The sequence below is a fragment of the Crinia signifera genome, chromosome 9, assembly GCF_055691185.1.
Source record: "Crinia signifera chromosome 9, ASM5569118v1, whole genome shotgun sequence".
In the NCBI taxonomy this organism is placed as follows: domain Eukaryota; kingdom Metazoa; phylum Chordata; class Amphibia; order Anura; family Myobatrachidae; genus Crinia; species Crinia signifera.
This window is the reverse complement of record NC_139225.1, coordinates 11,584,189-11,598,377: the sequence shown is the minus strand read 5'-3', so window position 1 is coordinate 11,598,377 and position 14,189 is coordinate 11,584,189. Positions and strand designations below refer to the sequence as shown.

Genomic DNA, 14,189 nt, shown 5'->3' with positions numbered 1-14,189 from the left:
AGTTTTAGGAAAATTGCAGTAATAGCAAGAACTTAGCATATTGTTTTTGTGGACTTAATTACACACTGGACCTGATTCTGTGTAAAAATATGCTAAGGGAAAAGACACCCCCTGCCAGTATCTCAGATCTGTGTGTGATGTCCAAGACCCGGCATCGGGTCACCTTCAGTTCCGATGGCGCCTTATGCTGTGCACAATTTGCACTGTCAATTTTAACTATATAGTCAGAATTGCAATGCATATTGGGGGTTATTTTGGTTCACTCTTTCTGACAAATTCCTTCTTAGATGGACAAAACCATGTGCACTGCAGGTGGGGCAGATGTAAAATGTGCAGAGAGAATTAGATTTGGGTGAGTTATTTTGTTTCTGTGCAGGGTAAATACTGACTGCTTTATTCTTACACTGCAATACAGATCTCACTTTGAAGTAAAACCCCACCCAAATCTAATTCTCTCTGCACAAGTTACATCTGCCCCACCTGCAGTGCACGTGGTTTTGTCCATCTAAGAAGGAATTTGTCAGAAGGAGTGAACCAAAATAACCCCAATTGTCCTGATGCCCGGGAAGGTGCCGGGCAGTTCAGCCAAGATGTTTTGTGACTCCTTTCCTCGGAGAAGGCGCATAAGTGTATGGGCACCTTTAATCATGCCCGGTTTTTTAAGGGGCAAGCATATTAGACAACCAAACTGACATCTCTTTGCAAAGAAATCAATGTTTGCCTTTTTGCATTATTGCACTCTCATATAATGATCACAGTTTGGCATTTCAGCATGCATAAAAAACATCAATCTTCTGTAACACTCCATCTCATTGGTGAAAGGTTACATAATTCAGACCTGTGTGTTCCACTGAGCACTAACTCAAAATTATTTTTACACTCCAAACACTCGACCCTCAGTTGCTGATGATAAGTTTCGCCTGGGGGGGAAGTTTGAAAGGGGAATCACCATTGTAGGGCCTCCTAGTATTAAAACAACATATATCAAGACAGACTTGTGTTTTTCTTTAAAATCACAGAATAATGATAATCAGACGGCATTTCCTGGCTAGTTCCCGGCTTTAGGAGGTAAGCAAAGGAAAACAGTTTATCACAGCAAGCTGAAATGTATGGGAAAAGCCATATCCTTCAGCCAATCAAAGTTCTAGATCTACCCATTCAGCATTCTTCAGCTGTACATTTTTCAGTGGTATCTAGACGGGATGCAGTCAAAATCCCGACAGGGGTAAAATCCCGACAGGGTCAAAATCCTGAATGGGTCAAAATACCGACAAGGACAAAATCCCAACATTTAAAATCCCGACAAGGACAAAATTCCGACATTCAAAATCCCGACAAGGTGAAAATACCGACATATAGAATGTACAGGAGAAACAGTCAACATGACTTTTGGTCGACAGGTCGCGATGTCGACATGGGTTTTTTCACTGTTTTTTGACCCGACATGTGCCGACGTGGTATTTCATGCCCTGCCATCCACTAGGGCGTGGTGGGAGAATAAAATAGTGTGCCGAGCGCAGCGAGGCTCCGTGCCCGAAGCATCGCGAGCGAAGCAAGGTGCTGCGGTTGACTTCCAACTGTGTCTATGTCAACTGTGTCGACATTCGGGTAAAAAACTGTGAAAAAACCCATGTTGACCTCGCGACCTGTCGACCGAAAGTCATGTTGACTGTTTCTCCTGTACATTCTATATGTCGGTATTTTCACCTTGTCGGGATTTTAAATGTCAGGATTTTGTCCTTGTCAGGATTTTGTCCTTGTCAGGATTTTGTCCTTGTCAGGATTTTGACCCATTCGGGATTTTGACCCTGTCGGGATTTTGACCATCGGGATTTCATACTGAATACATCTAGGCAACGATTAGACAGCAAAAAGGTTGACAGCCATTAGGTCGACATGCACTAAGGTCGACATGCATTAAGGTCGACATGCAAGAAGGTTGACATGACTGTAGGTCCACATGGGTTTAAATCGACATGTCATTAGGTCGACTTGGGGGAAAGTCGACAGTCAAAAGGTGGACATGGGGTATTTCACTTTTTTCGGAGCCGACATGTGCCGACAGGCGGTATTTCATGCCCTACCATCCACTAGGGCGTGGTGGGAGAATAAAATAGTGTGCGCAGCGTAACGAGGCCCAGTGCCCGAGTGTAGCTACGTTTTAGTGTCCATGTGGACTGTGTTGACATTCGTAAAAAAATTTTTTTTAAAACCCCCATTTCGACCTTCCCCATATTGACCGAATGCTTGTGTCGACCTAATGACATGTCGACCTACAGTCATGTTGACCTTCTTGCATGTCGACCTTATTGCATGTCGACCTCAATCCATGTTGACCTAATGGTGTCGATCTTTTTGCTGTCCACCCGTTGTCCCACACCCCTTTTCAATCGCTTTTTTAAATTCAGATATCTCTTATACATGCTCTCTTCCATATCCACGATGCCAATGTTTCAGTTCCGACAACATATAATTTTTTTTTCTTAGTACACAATTACACAAAAACTGTTAACGGCATTCGCTGATTTTGTTTACACATTTTCTATTAATTGTATCCTTGCGTGAGTGCAATTTCCTTAATCGTAAAATGTTTTTGTAATTAAGCTGAGCTTTACTAAGAGAACAACAACAACAACAGCCGTGTTAATGATCAATTACTGTCAATGTTATGATGGAATATGTCTGTCCCGCAGTTCTCTGCACAATAGAAGACACAGGGTTATTCTCCTTCCTGTTGTATTTGAAGATCAGCAAAGTTTTCCAGTCAATATTCCAATCATTCTGTGTATTATTGCAAAATGTTACATGCTTGTGCCCCTGATTTGACCTTAAGTGTTCCAAGTCATACCACACAGCAGGATGAATTGGCTGATATCATTTCACTTCTATTCATAGATTCTTACTCCAACTACAAATAAATGCGTAACATATCTTTGTGGTGCCTCCACCCCTGTTCATATGCCTAGTTTCAGTGCTGGAGCAGGGTGATTTTCCTTCGTGTGCTGGCTTACCGTCAACATGTGACATCATTCATGACATCACATTGCAGGGTGGGGCTACCGGCACCGAGAAAAATAATACTTCCTGATTCATCCTAAGGATGAATTACCAGGCTGCGCGGTACTATTCTAATCACCCTACTACAGCACAGGTTCTCAAAGTCAGTTCTCAGGACCCCACACAGTGCATGTTTTGCAGGTCTCCTCACAGAAACAAGTGAAATAATTAACTCCACCTGTGGCTCTTTTAAAATGCAATGAGTAATGAGTGCACCTGTCGGGTGACCTAGAAAACATGAACTGTGTGGGGCCCTAAGGACCAAGTTTGAGAACCACTGCCCTACAGCGATGGAGCTGCCCCCACCGGGCATTATGGGTGGGATGTACTTACACTTACCGACGTGCTGCTTGTGCTTTTACGTCTTCTCCAATGTATATATTGAGCTTTGTTGGGAAAACAATGCCGCTCCACCGCCTCACGAAATCCCGCGATACCTCTGTCACGCTCTTTCTGCTCTGCAAGAGTCTGACTAGAGAACACTCCTCCTGGCTGTGAGGTGAGCTATTGGGCACATGTGGGTCAGGGGGAAGTAACAATTGGCCCACTCGCATAAAGCAAGATACGTATATATATTAGAAAAGGGACAGTGCACGGTGAAGGCGCGTGCCAAAAAATTAGGGCATGGCTTTGTGGGGAAGGGGTGTGGCCACATAATAGTACCAATTCACATTACACCACACACCGTAATGCCACTTACACATTACGCCACACACCGTAAGGCCCAATACATATTATACCAAACACCATTATGTCCAGTACACATTATAGCACACACAGTTATGCCCAATACACATTATAGCACACACTGTTATGCCCAGTACACATTATGCCACACACCGTAATGCCCATTACAAATTATGCCACATAAGTGCTGCTTACCTACATGCTTGTTGCCAGATGTCATATGCTACATGCTTGTTGCCACCACTGGGGGGGGGGGGGGGGGGGGTTGGCTTTGTGTTTGCATGCTGTTTGCTCAGGGGGGCATTTTATGCTTGTTGCCCAGGGGCAATTCATGCTGATTGTCCAGGGGATATTTGGTGCTCATTGCCCAGGGGGCTGTAAAAACTGACATGCCACTCAGCAGAGTAGATGAGCAGGCTGACACGCTGTTCTAAGTTGAGCAGCGTGTCAGCTTTTCCAGCCACATCTAGCCCCCTCCGGGCTGACAGCCTGCTCACCTCTTCTGCTGTCAGCTGTTCGAATTATCGCACTTTTTGCAGCGAATTCACATATTTAATGAGGTGCGTATTCTGGGTAAAAAAGTGCTAATAATTGCGATAATGTGCGAATTTTAGACATGAAAATGTGCGATATTTTGGCATGAAAATGTGCGATATTTTGGCATGAAAATGTGCGAATTTATGTTCAAAAAACAAAACTTTTACACATTTTTTAAGACAGGATCACGCACAGATCTCAATGATCTGTGCAGGGTTCATGCCAATTCACCTGTCAGAACCTGGCCTACATACTGTCTATGGCGAATTTTAGACACATTTTCCCGATTTCGCATCTCATTAAATATGCAAATTGTATACTTTTCAATGGTAAAACATCTGGATGCGAGTTCCGGTGCGACTAAAAATCGCATTTTCAGAATGTGTGCTTTCGCGGCAAAATCTGCGGTTTTTGCCATTTTTCGCATTTCATTAAATATGCGAATTCGGGGAAAAGTGCGATTTCGGACGTTTTTTGGCGAAGAATCGCAAAAATCAAATTTTTGCATCTCATGAAATGTCACCCGTGCAGTCCAAAAACACTGAAGGTATGAGTATTAAACTCCGCATCGGACGCATAGCGCATAACACCATTTTCTGTAAAAGCAAATCGTAATCTGAGTTTAAAGAATCTCGGAATCAGCCTGTTAACTCAGTTTTCATTAAGTGTATCCCAACTTTTTGCATATTGCTATTTGTAATGTAAAAATCAGTAAACAAGGATGATGAAATATGTTATGCAATATTTCACATATTGAAAATACTGTTTCTTATAAAATTGGTAATAACTAAGATTATAGCCAGCGACTAGTGCTTGCGTTACTTATCTTTGCCTTCATGTGGAAACCTACATTGAGGTTTTTGTGTCTGACTACAGATAACATCACTCAGGGAACATGCGGATAGTGTTGTGATTTTCGACAAAATGTTGATGAATGTGACAATGGACATACTCTTTGTTCTAGGTCAGGGGCCAATGTGCAGCATATTGTTTTTATAGCAAGGAAAGCTTCAGTGGAGAAAGCCACCAGGGACACCGCTGAAAAATATTTGCAAGAAACTGACTAAACCAGGCAGCAGAAACACAACGAGAGAGAAATACAAGTATGTTTTCCATTGGGGTGTACTCATGGGAAGGCGAGAAGAATCTGGTACACGTCCAGCTCAACTCCGGCCCCCTTCTGAGAAACTGGGCCCCACAAAGTATGAAGAGAAGCATTTAGAAATGGAATTTTGACTGAATGTTCTTAGCCTGCTTTATAGATACTATGGTATCTGTGAGAGAGGCTATGGGGGATATGCAATCCTCCGCCGCTATTTCCGACGGGGAAATAAAGGAGCGGGTGCCTATTCAATGTTGCCTTTCCCGACAGTATTGAAGAAGCATAAGGGCAGAACGGGCCCGACTTTAAAAGCTGTCAGGCCCGCTCTGCCGAGAATATCCGTGGAGTGTCGCGATCACGGCTGTATCTGGACAATCCATGGCCGTTTATGTGGACACGCCCTCTTTTCGCTGATCGGCAGGCGGAACATTGAATCCCGCCTGCCGATTTGTTGTTGTGCAAAATGCAAACAGGCCAGGATCACGGCTGTTGGGACGGGCCGACAGCCGTGATCCGGGATTGCAGAATCCCCTATCAGGTTAAGTGATGGACCATGTGTGCTGCAACTTTGGGCACTGGAACCAATCAAAAGGTGAGTTCACACATTTGGGTGTATTCATTGCGGCCAGTGAGGGGGTTAAACGGCAGGGATAACAGAAAGCAAGCGATCCTCACTGTTTAACCCCCGTGCCGGCCGCTCACCCTATTCAACACAGCAGGGAAATCCTTGCTGTCAGAGGACAGCGAGGATTCCCCCAAACAGCGATTCTCACGGCTAATGCAGGGAGCCCGCTGCATTTAGCCACGAATCTCGCTGTTTCATCGCCCGCTTACGCCGTTTCCCCCTCGCTCCAGAAACAGAGCGAGGGGGAAACAGCGTATGCAGGGGGGGTCAGTTAAATACTGACCCTGCTCGCAGAAAGCATTAAATATACCCCACTGGCGCTAAGTCTGCAGAATATGTCACACTTTGGAAAATATACCCGTCAGATAGAGTACAACAGGAGACACATCACAACCAGCTCACCCGCCTGGGTGGCACTGTGCTCCTTGCCTGGCTTTTATACATTCGAAAAATCTGTAAATGCTTATTAGGGTAACACATTAATGCATAAGATACAAATCCTGACACACCCAGAAATGACCGTTTCAACTTTAACGAGATGCTACGGGTGAGTGAAGTTTACGGTTGTCATAAAATAAGACGGGAGTGTCTGGAAGATCATGGTAGTGTAGGAACTATAGGAATACGGAAACCCTTGTGTAAGGTTGCTATCAATGCTTATATGTATGCTAATCTGTAATAATTACATTATTTATTAATTAAGAAAGGGCCAAATTAAAGGGAGGATTTTACTCTAAAAAGCAATGATGTTTTTTGTCCTTTTGACTGGAGCATTTACAGAACAAATAGATTTGTTGTAAAACTTTGCATAAATAAATGAAGCATCCTTTACATATACCATTATGGGTATTTAAGATAACATTTATTGCAAAATAATAAAACTTGCAAACATGCGACAGGCAAGAAGGGTCTCGGTATTAGACAGCTCGCTGCAAATGCATTTGTATATTCCTACTGCTCTCTTGGGTTCACTTAGGCCCTTATTCTGATCGGTGCGGCCGGAGCCGATTATGCGGCCAGGACCGTGCGTGTGAAACCCCGCCTTCCATACGGATCGCCAACTCGGTCCGTATGCGGTAAGAAGCTGTCCGAACTGACCGCACGTGTATTTTTCACGGAATACGCCTCCTCCATCTAAGGGAACCTCCCCCATCATTCGATGGTCGCAGACCATCGAATGCAGGACCGAGTGCTCCACCAGCACCCGCAACCTCAGACCACACGGACATTTTTCCGTGCAAAAGCAGGGATCTGGGCGGGCAGCTGACATCCGGCAATGTCATATGTCCGCCCCCTACACGTGCGTCACGGCCGCATTACCATACGTACGCCCAGCGTTTTCATGGGAACGCCCATGAAACGCGGGGCGTATGCATATGGTAATGAGCCCAAATAGCCCTTCACGCCCCTCTCCACCCCATGTTCGGAGTGTTCACATATCATGCGGGATTTGGCCGTACGCCCCGCTCGCACATGCGCAGAGACGCCTCTGCACATGCGCAGACACCAAAACATCGGCGGGCAGAACGCACGCGGATATATCCGCACCGATCAGAATAAGGGCCTTAATGACCAGAGAAATGGCACCTCCTGTACAAATAAAATACAAAAAGGGGCTTATTTTGAGTTGTGCGGGTCTTTCGTCACGTAGTGAGAGTTGGCATACAGGGCATTTTTGCATATGCCTATCTTAAGGCCCATATACACTGGGTGATTGTGAGCTGAATGTCGTTGAAAAGCGCACAGTGGGTCTTGTTCTGGTTGACTCGGCCGTGAGTTCGCAAGGGGACCGATGTTTTGCGGTTGCGCAGCAGCATTTCTGCACATGTGTATACGCTGGGTGCGTGCAAACTCGGCAAAAAGTGTGATCGCCCAATGCACGCTCCCAGCCTTGTGAGCAGGAGGCTGAAGAGGGGCGTGGGGTGCCGGCCAGGGCCATTAGCATATTTCATGGCCATTCCCATGAAAACTCGATGGTCTTGGCGACCATGGAAAGATGGGAGAGGTTCCCATGGGGGGCGCCGGCTAATCATTTGCAAGGGACTAGCAAGGATTAAAATTTGCATCCGAGCGAGTCAACCAGAATAAGGCCCAGTGTGTTTGCCCCAGTGATGAGCGGCGAGCGCTGATGCGCGCTCCCACATTATCGCCGTCAGCCACAGTCCATTTGTGTTTTTTCTCCAGGATAAGAACTAAACAGCAAAGTACATAACAACTCTGACTTGTAAGACTACTATGGGAGTGTCGTAGGTGTCAATTTCGAATCATGCATACAGTCATTAAAGTGGAATTGGAGAGGTGGGGGAACTCATTTCCCTCTGTCACCTAATTTCCCCCCTCTCTCTCCTGATTAAGCAGGACATGGGCCAGTGGTAGGGTGTTTGGCACCCCTGCAAATTATATAATGCCTTTCTGCTAGAATGAGCAAAAGGCCGAGGTTGAGGTTGAACTTCTTCAACCGCCCGTTCTCAGTTCCACCCCATTTCTCTCCATTTAACCTCTGCATACAGTGAAAGAAAGACATTTCAGACATCTCTTGCACCTAGTAGTGGGCAGCACGGATGGTGTAACGGTTAGCATAACTACCTCACAGCGCTGAGGTGATGGGTTCGATCCCCACTATGGCCCTAACTGTGCGGAGTTTGTTTAGTCTCCCCGTGCTTGCGTGGGTTTACTCCGGGTACTCCAGTTTCCTCCCACAAATCCAAATGAATGTAGTGGGGTATTCGCTTAGTGACGATTTTTCTGACAGTTGAAAAATCCCCACTTTTCAATGGTTTTCAGTAAAATGTACATGCAACCTATTCAATTAAAGTGTGGATTTTAGGACTGACAGAGAAATTGGCACATCGGAAAACACAAGGATCGTTGAATTATTTGCCAATTCACGTGTTTTAAAACTGCATCGGGGCATATAAAATAGCCGAAAAATTCCTACATAATTGAATACCCCCCCCCTAACTCTATCACTCATGACTACAGCCTATATGCATGTAACTCAGAATCAGCCTCAAATTAGTCTGCTTGTCTGCTTTAAGCACTTTTGACCTTATAGAATCCCACTCGGGGTCCTCTGATATATATGGTACATGCCCGGTTGAAAGAATAAACACATTACTTCATTTCTGAAGCCACTTGCTTCATTACTTACAATGCTTACATTTCCTAAAGTACTGCTCAATTATGTCTTAAACAAATGTTTATAGAGAAGGGATATATTTTATTCAATACATGTATCACTATCGTGAATTTGAAAACTCGGCCTGCTTTTAAAGTCGGGCTTGTTTTGCCGAGATACCTGCTCAATGCTATCGGGAAAGACAGCATTGAATAGGCGGACGCGGCTATTTCCACCATCGGAAATAGCGGCAGGGGATTGAATACCGCCCAGAATCTGATCCGCTATAAGCAACGTCACTTATATTTTGAGAATTTAGTAAATTTACCTGTTAGGGATTGGAGGTCTGACCTGGAAGTGACAGACACACATTCCCCCCGGGAGCTTGTAGATGCTACAGCAGCCACTTAGTGCAGGTAAGTCACTGCTGGTCTTCCAGAACTTCTGTACTCTAAATATATCCCGTTCAACAATATTCTCAATTACATTTTCATGATGATTATTGATATAATGATGGCATTTAATTTCCAACCCATTGTGGTGATCAGCGTTTCTATCACTATGATAAATGGCAATTGAAAATGTATTTTACGCAGTAGAGGAATAAATACCACCAATAATCTTTGGTCTTTGCTCTTTTAAATTCCATTGATGCTGGGAATAAATACAAATATTAACCCTTTGAGTAACAACATCTCTGTGAGAGATGGTGCAAAATAGCTGCCAAAAAAAATTGCCAGTGACTCTTACATTTGTTATATAAATTCAAATAAAAAAAGTTGAATTTATATAACAAATGTAAGAGCCACTGGCAATTTTTTTTTTTTTTTTTTTAAAGTTTCTATTTCCTATATAATGTAAACATTACAGGTCATTATGATGAATAAAAATGTTTACTTGTCAATTTTCACACCAGTTTTGACAAATTCATACAGTGCATTCTTTAAACATGTAAATATTATACAAACTCATATTTAGCCGTAGAATAAATGGAATAGTTTGTGCAATCTACACGGCATATACCATCTTGCATCATTGAGTCCCAGGCTGTGGAGGAGATGCAAGGATTTGCCGCATGTTGTCCAATGAAAGAGTCATCCGTGACGCCATCCATTCTCCCGAGTGCTATATAAATGCGTGTTGTAAAAATAATGATGCTCAGGAAGTGTTCTGGTCTTGCACAAATGTGACAAACATTTAACATTTCAGGCTCATGGTTAACTGATTTATAATCTTGCCACATATTTTGTTTATCGTCAAAATCATAAATCATATAAGACCAAGGTTGTAATGTGCTCTATAAGCGGTATATTAATACCATCTGGTTCTTTATAATGACAAATATGAGTGCTTATAATCTGAAAACTATTTTACAGAAAATCACATTACCCGTTGTTTACTACCCAGCTGAAGTTAGCCGCTCTCCAAGCGGTTTTTACAGTGTGCATGTTAGGTTGCGCCGCCGGTAGAGTCACCCAATTTTCTGAAAAAAACAGTTTTGGCCGACCTGTATTTCCTTAATTAAGATTAACTAACATAAACTACAATTATTGTATGTTTATATTATGTCACTAATTATGCAGCTCGGTACAGAGAATACAGTACTTGTCATTCATATCAGACCTTGTCATTGAGGCAGATGTATTAAGCCTGGAGAAGAGATAAACTGGAGATAAAGTGGAGATAAAGTGAAAGGAGATAAAGCACCAGCCGATGAACTGTGTTTGAAAATGACAGTTGGGAGTTGATTGGCTGTGCTTTATCTCCACTTTATCTCCAGTTTATCTCTTCTACAGGCTTAATACATCTGCCCCACTGTAACCTAGCGATTCGACTTTGAATTTAGGGAGGACAGAGTACAGAGGAAACCGTCTGAAACACAAAGAGTATATAGGAACTCCACAAATGTAGAGCCTTGGTTGAGATTTGAGCTCATGATCCTAGTGGTATGAGACAATGACGGAGATATACTAAGCCTTGGAGAGTGATTAAAAGGAGAGGGAACCAGCCAATCAGCTCTCAACTGCAATGTTGCAGTTGGAGTTTGAAGACATCGGGCCGGAGCAGACACCATCCCAGTGTTAAATGGGCGTTCTATGGGGACGTTTTCAAAGGGGAGAGAAATCATTTAATGGTTGGCGACCATTGAATGTTTTCTGTCCCCTTTGGCTGCTGTTCTCTGATACATCCACTTGCATGTTACCGAGGGGTTGTTGGTGGCGGGAGTTTGTTGGAGTGGTGGGCCCTTGGTTAATAACTTTATACCTTAGAGTGACCTTAGTATTAATTGTCAGGCTACTGTTTGGTAACTATTCCCTGATAATTACAGTAGTGCAGTATGGATTGGCACTCTGCCACCCCGTGCACAGCTGCTCCAGTGCCCTCCGTTAGACTGTGGTGGATAATGTAATGGCAGGTGGCATTCAGTCTTCACAACAACAAAAAAAACCCTGTATTATACAACTAACATGTACAGTATGTGTACCAATGTATTGGGTCCAATCGCCCCTTTGTCAAGGTGGTGTCTGGACCCCAAAACGTTGGTACAACATATATACTACCGTTCAAAAGTTTGGGGTCACCCAGACAATTTTGTGTTTTACATAAAAACTGACTTTTATTTATCAAATGGGTTGCAAAATGAATAGAACATTTAGTCAAGCCATAATTTTGTTCTTCAACTTTGCTTTCGTCACAGAATGCTCCTTTTGCAGCAATTACAGCATTGCAGGCATTTGGCGGTCAAGCTGCTCCCACAACACCTCAATGGGGGTGAAATCTAGTGACTGTGCTGGCCACTCCATTATAGACAGAATACCAGCTGCCTGCTTCTTCCCTAAATACTGTGGTTCTTGCATAATTTGGAGGTGTGCTTTGGGTCATTGTCCTGTTGGAGGAGGAAATTGGCTCCAATCAAGCCCTGTCCACAGGGTATGGCATGGCGTTGCAAAATAGAGTGATAGCCTTCATAATTCAAAATACCTTTTACCTTGTACAAATCTCCCACATTACCAGCAACAAGGCAGCCCCAAACCATTACATTACCTCCACCATGCTGACAGATGGCGTCAGGCGCTCTTCCAACATATTTTCACTTGTTCTGCATCTCACAAATGTTCTTCTGTGTGATCCAAATACCTCAAACATATATATATATATATATGTTAATCCAATAAGCTGGTGCTCTCCCTAAGTGACCGTACACAGCTGTACTCTGGGATATGGTGTGGGGGACAGCAGCACTCAGAAATAAAGTACACAGAATGCAGAAGTAACCCAACGTTTCAAAGCCACCTTGATAAAAAAAGCCTTGTGGCTTTAAAAAAGTTGGTTTACTTTGGCCTGCTGTGTACTTTATTTCTGAGTACTGCCGTCCCCCACACCGTATATAAATATATTGGTGAACAAAGGTTGCGGGACAATTTAATTGTTTGCTAAAAGTTCAATAATATCTTAGGTATCCTGTTTGATGTGAGAATGTCATGTAGATTTCTCTATAACTGGATCCGGAGATAGATGGTTGGGGCAAGTCCTTTTGGTTTCTACAACAAGATCATCACTGCTTGGCTGTTGGTGCTAAGAAAATTTCAAGTTGATTTGCAATTTATGACTACATTATAGTTCTTACAACATTAATTTATGATACTATCATTGATGCTGTTTGGTTGGTACTTTACCTCACTCCAAGGTTTGAGAAATCTCCAACTGAATCAGGAGATAGGAACACTGAATGGAGTGAAAGACAGCATTTAGACCTGCATCATATACCATTTAACTATGGGTTGAGTTAGAGCTGAGGAACTGCCAAAATTCAGGATTTTTTTTTTCACCTGTATGTGGAGTGAATGAGACACATCTTTAGTACCTCTATTTAAAAAAGGTAAAACACAGAACATTCATCTATGAGAAACAGCCACATACGACTTTAAATCAACAATGAATCCAGCACAGAACACAGTACAATATCCGCTGCCAAACATTTAAGACATCTTTGTAGACCTGTCTGGATTAGCAGCTGTACAAAAATAGATTTAGCACAAGATTATTTACAAATGAAGATTGAAGATGCATAAAGGGATTATTTAACAATCAAATCACAAAGGTTTATTTCTGTACAACTTTCTTTCCTTTGGAATACCTTCAGCTCCTGAAATTTGGCAAAGAGGCATGGATCAAGTGTTGCAGGGATTACGGGCACTCTTTGTTATTTTGATAAGATTATTGTTGCAGGAAAAGATGACATTTTAACAATCTTAAAAGTATACTCATAAAATTACATGAATATTGGGTGATAGCTAGTCAAGATAAATGTTGGTTATTTAAAGAAGAAATTCTTTAGTACGGTTACGTATTTGATGAACAAGACCTCCTTGAGTGCCAAGACAAAGTTGAAGCGGTATTGTGAGCACCAAGTTCACAGACAGTGGCCAAGCGGAGATCTTATCTAGTCCATATGAATTAAAATGACAGATTTATCCTGCAAATATCAGCTGTTACACTCAATGAGTACACTCTTATAGGTGACAATACCATTGTAATATACAGTATACTAGTTGTAGAGTTGCTATACAACAGACAAATGAACTACTGTATCAACATTGAACAAAGTCCTCATGCACCTTGACTCATGTCTACCTACCATGTTGGTCATGGCTCGCTTTGGAGCCATCTGATCAAACAGATGTGCCCTCTGTATATGTGATCACATCTGTATACTCTGTAGCATGACAATAAGAGAACAATTACATTGACATTGAGAGCTTTAACAGTGGCAGAATGTAATGCACAAATTGATCTTGAAACTTTTTGTATTAGGAGCAAATTATTTCACCCCTGTCTTTCTAGATAGATTACAGTATTTATCACAGAGCATCAGATCTTGTGTTTACAGACATTTACAGACATGTTTTTGTAGAGATTATTGGCCTGATTCTGGTTGACTTGCAAAAAAAAGAATTCTCTCTCTAATGGATAAAACCATGTGCACTGCAGGTGGGGCTGATGTAACATATTTCTCTTAAATAAAATAAAAAAAAGCTTGGTTTATAGGTTCACATTCGTCA

General features: G+C 42.7%; 1 protein-coding gene across 2 annotated transcripts in view; it reads left to right on the top strand.

Annotated features, from left to right (window-relative positions):
• The window catches only part of PAPPA (pappalysin 1), a 308,026-nt gene that overhangs the window by 83,626 nt on the left and 210,211 nt on the right, over positions 1 to 14,189 (top strand). The gene's annotated exons all lie outside the window — the stretch shown is intronic.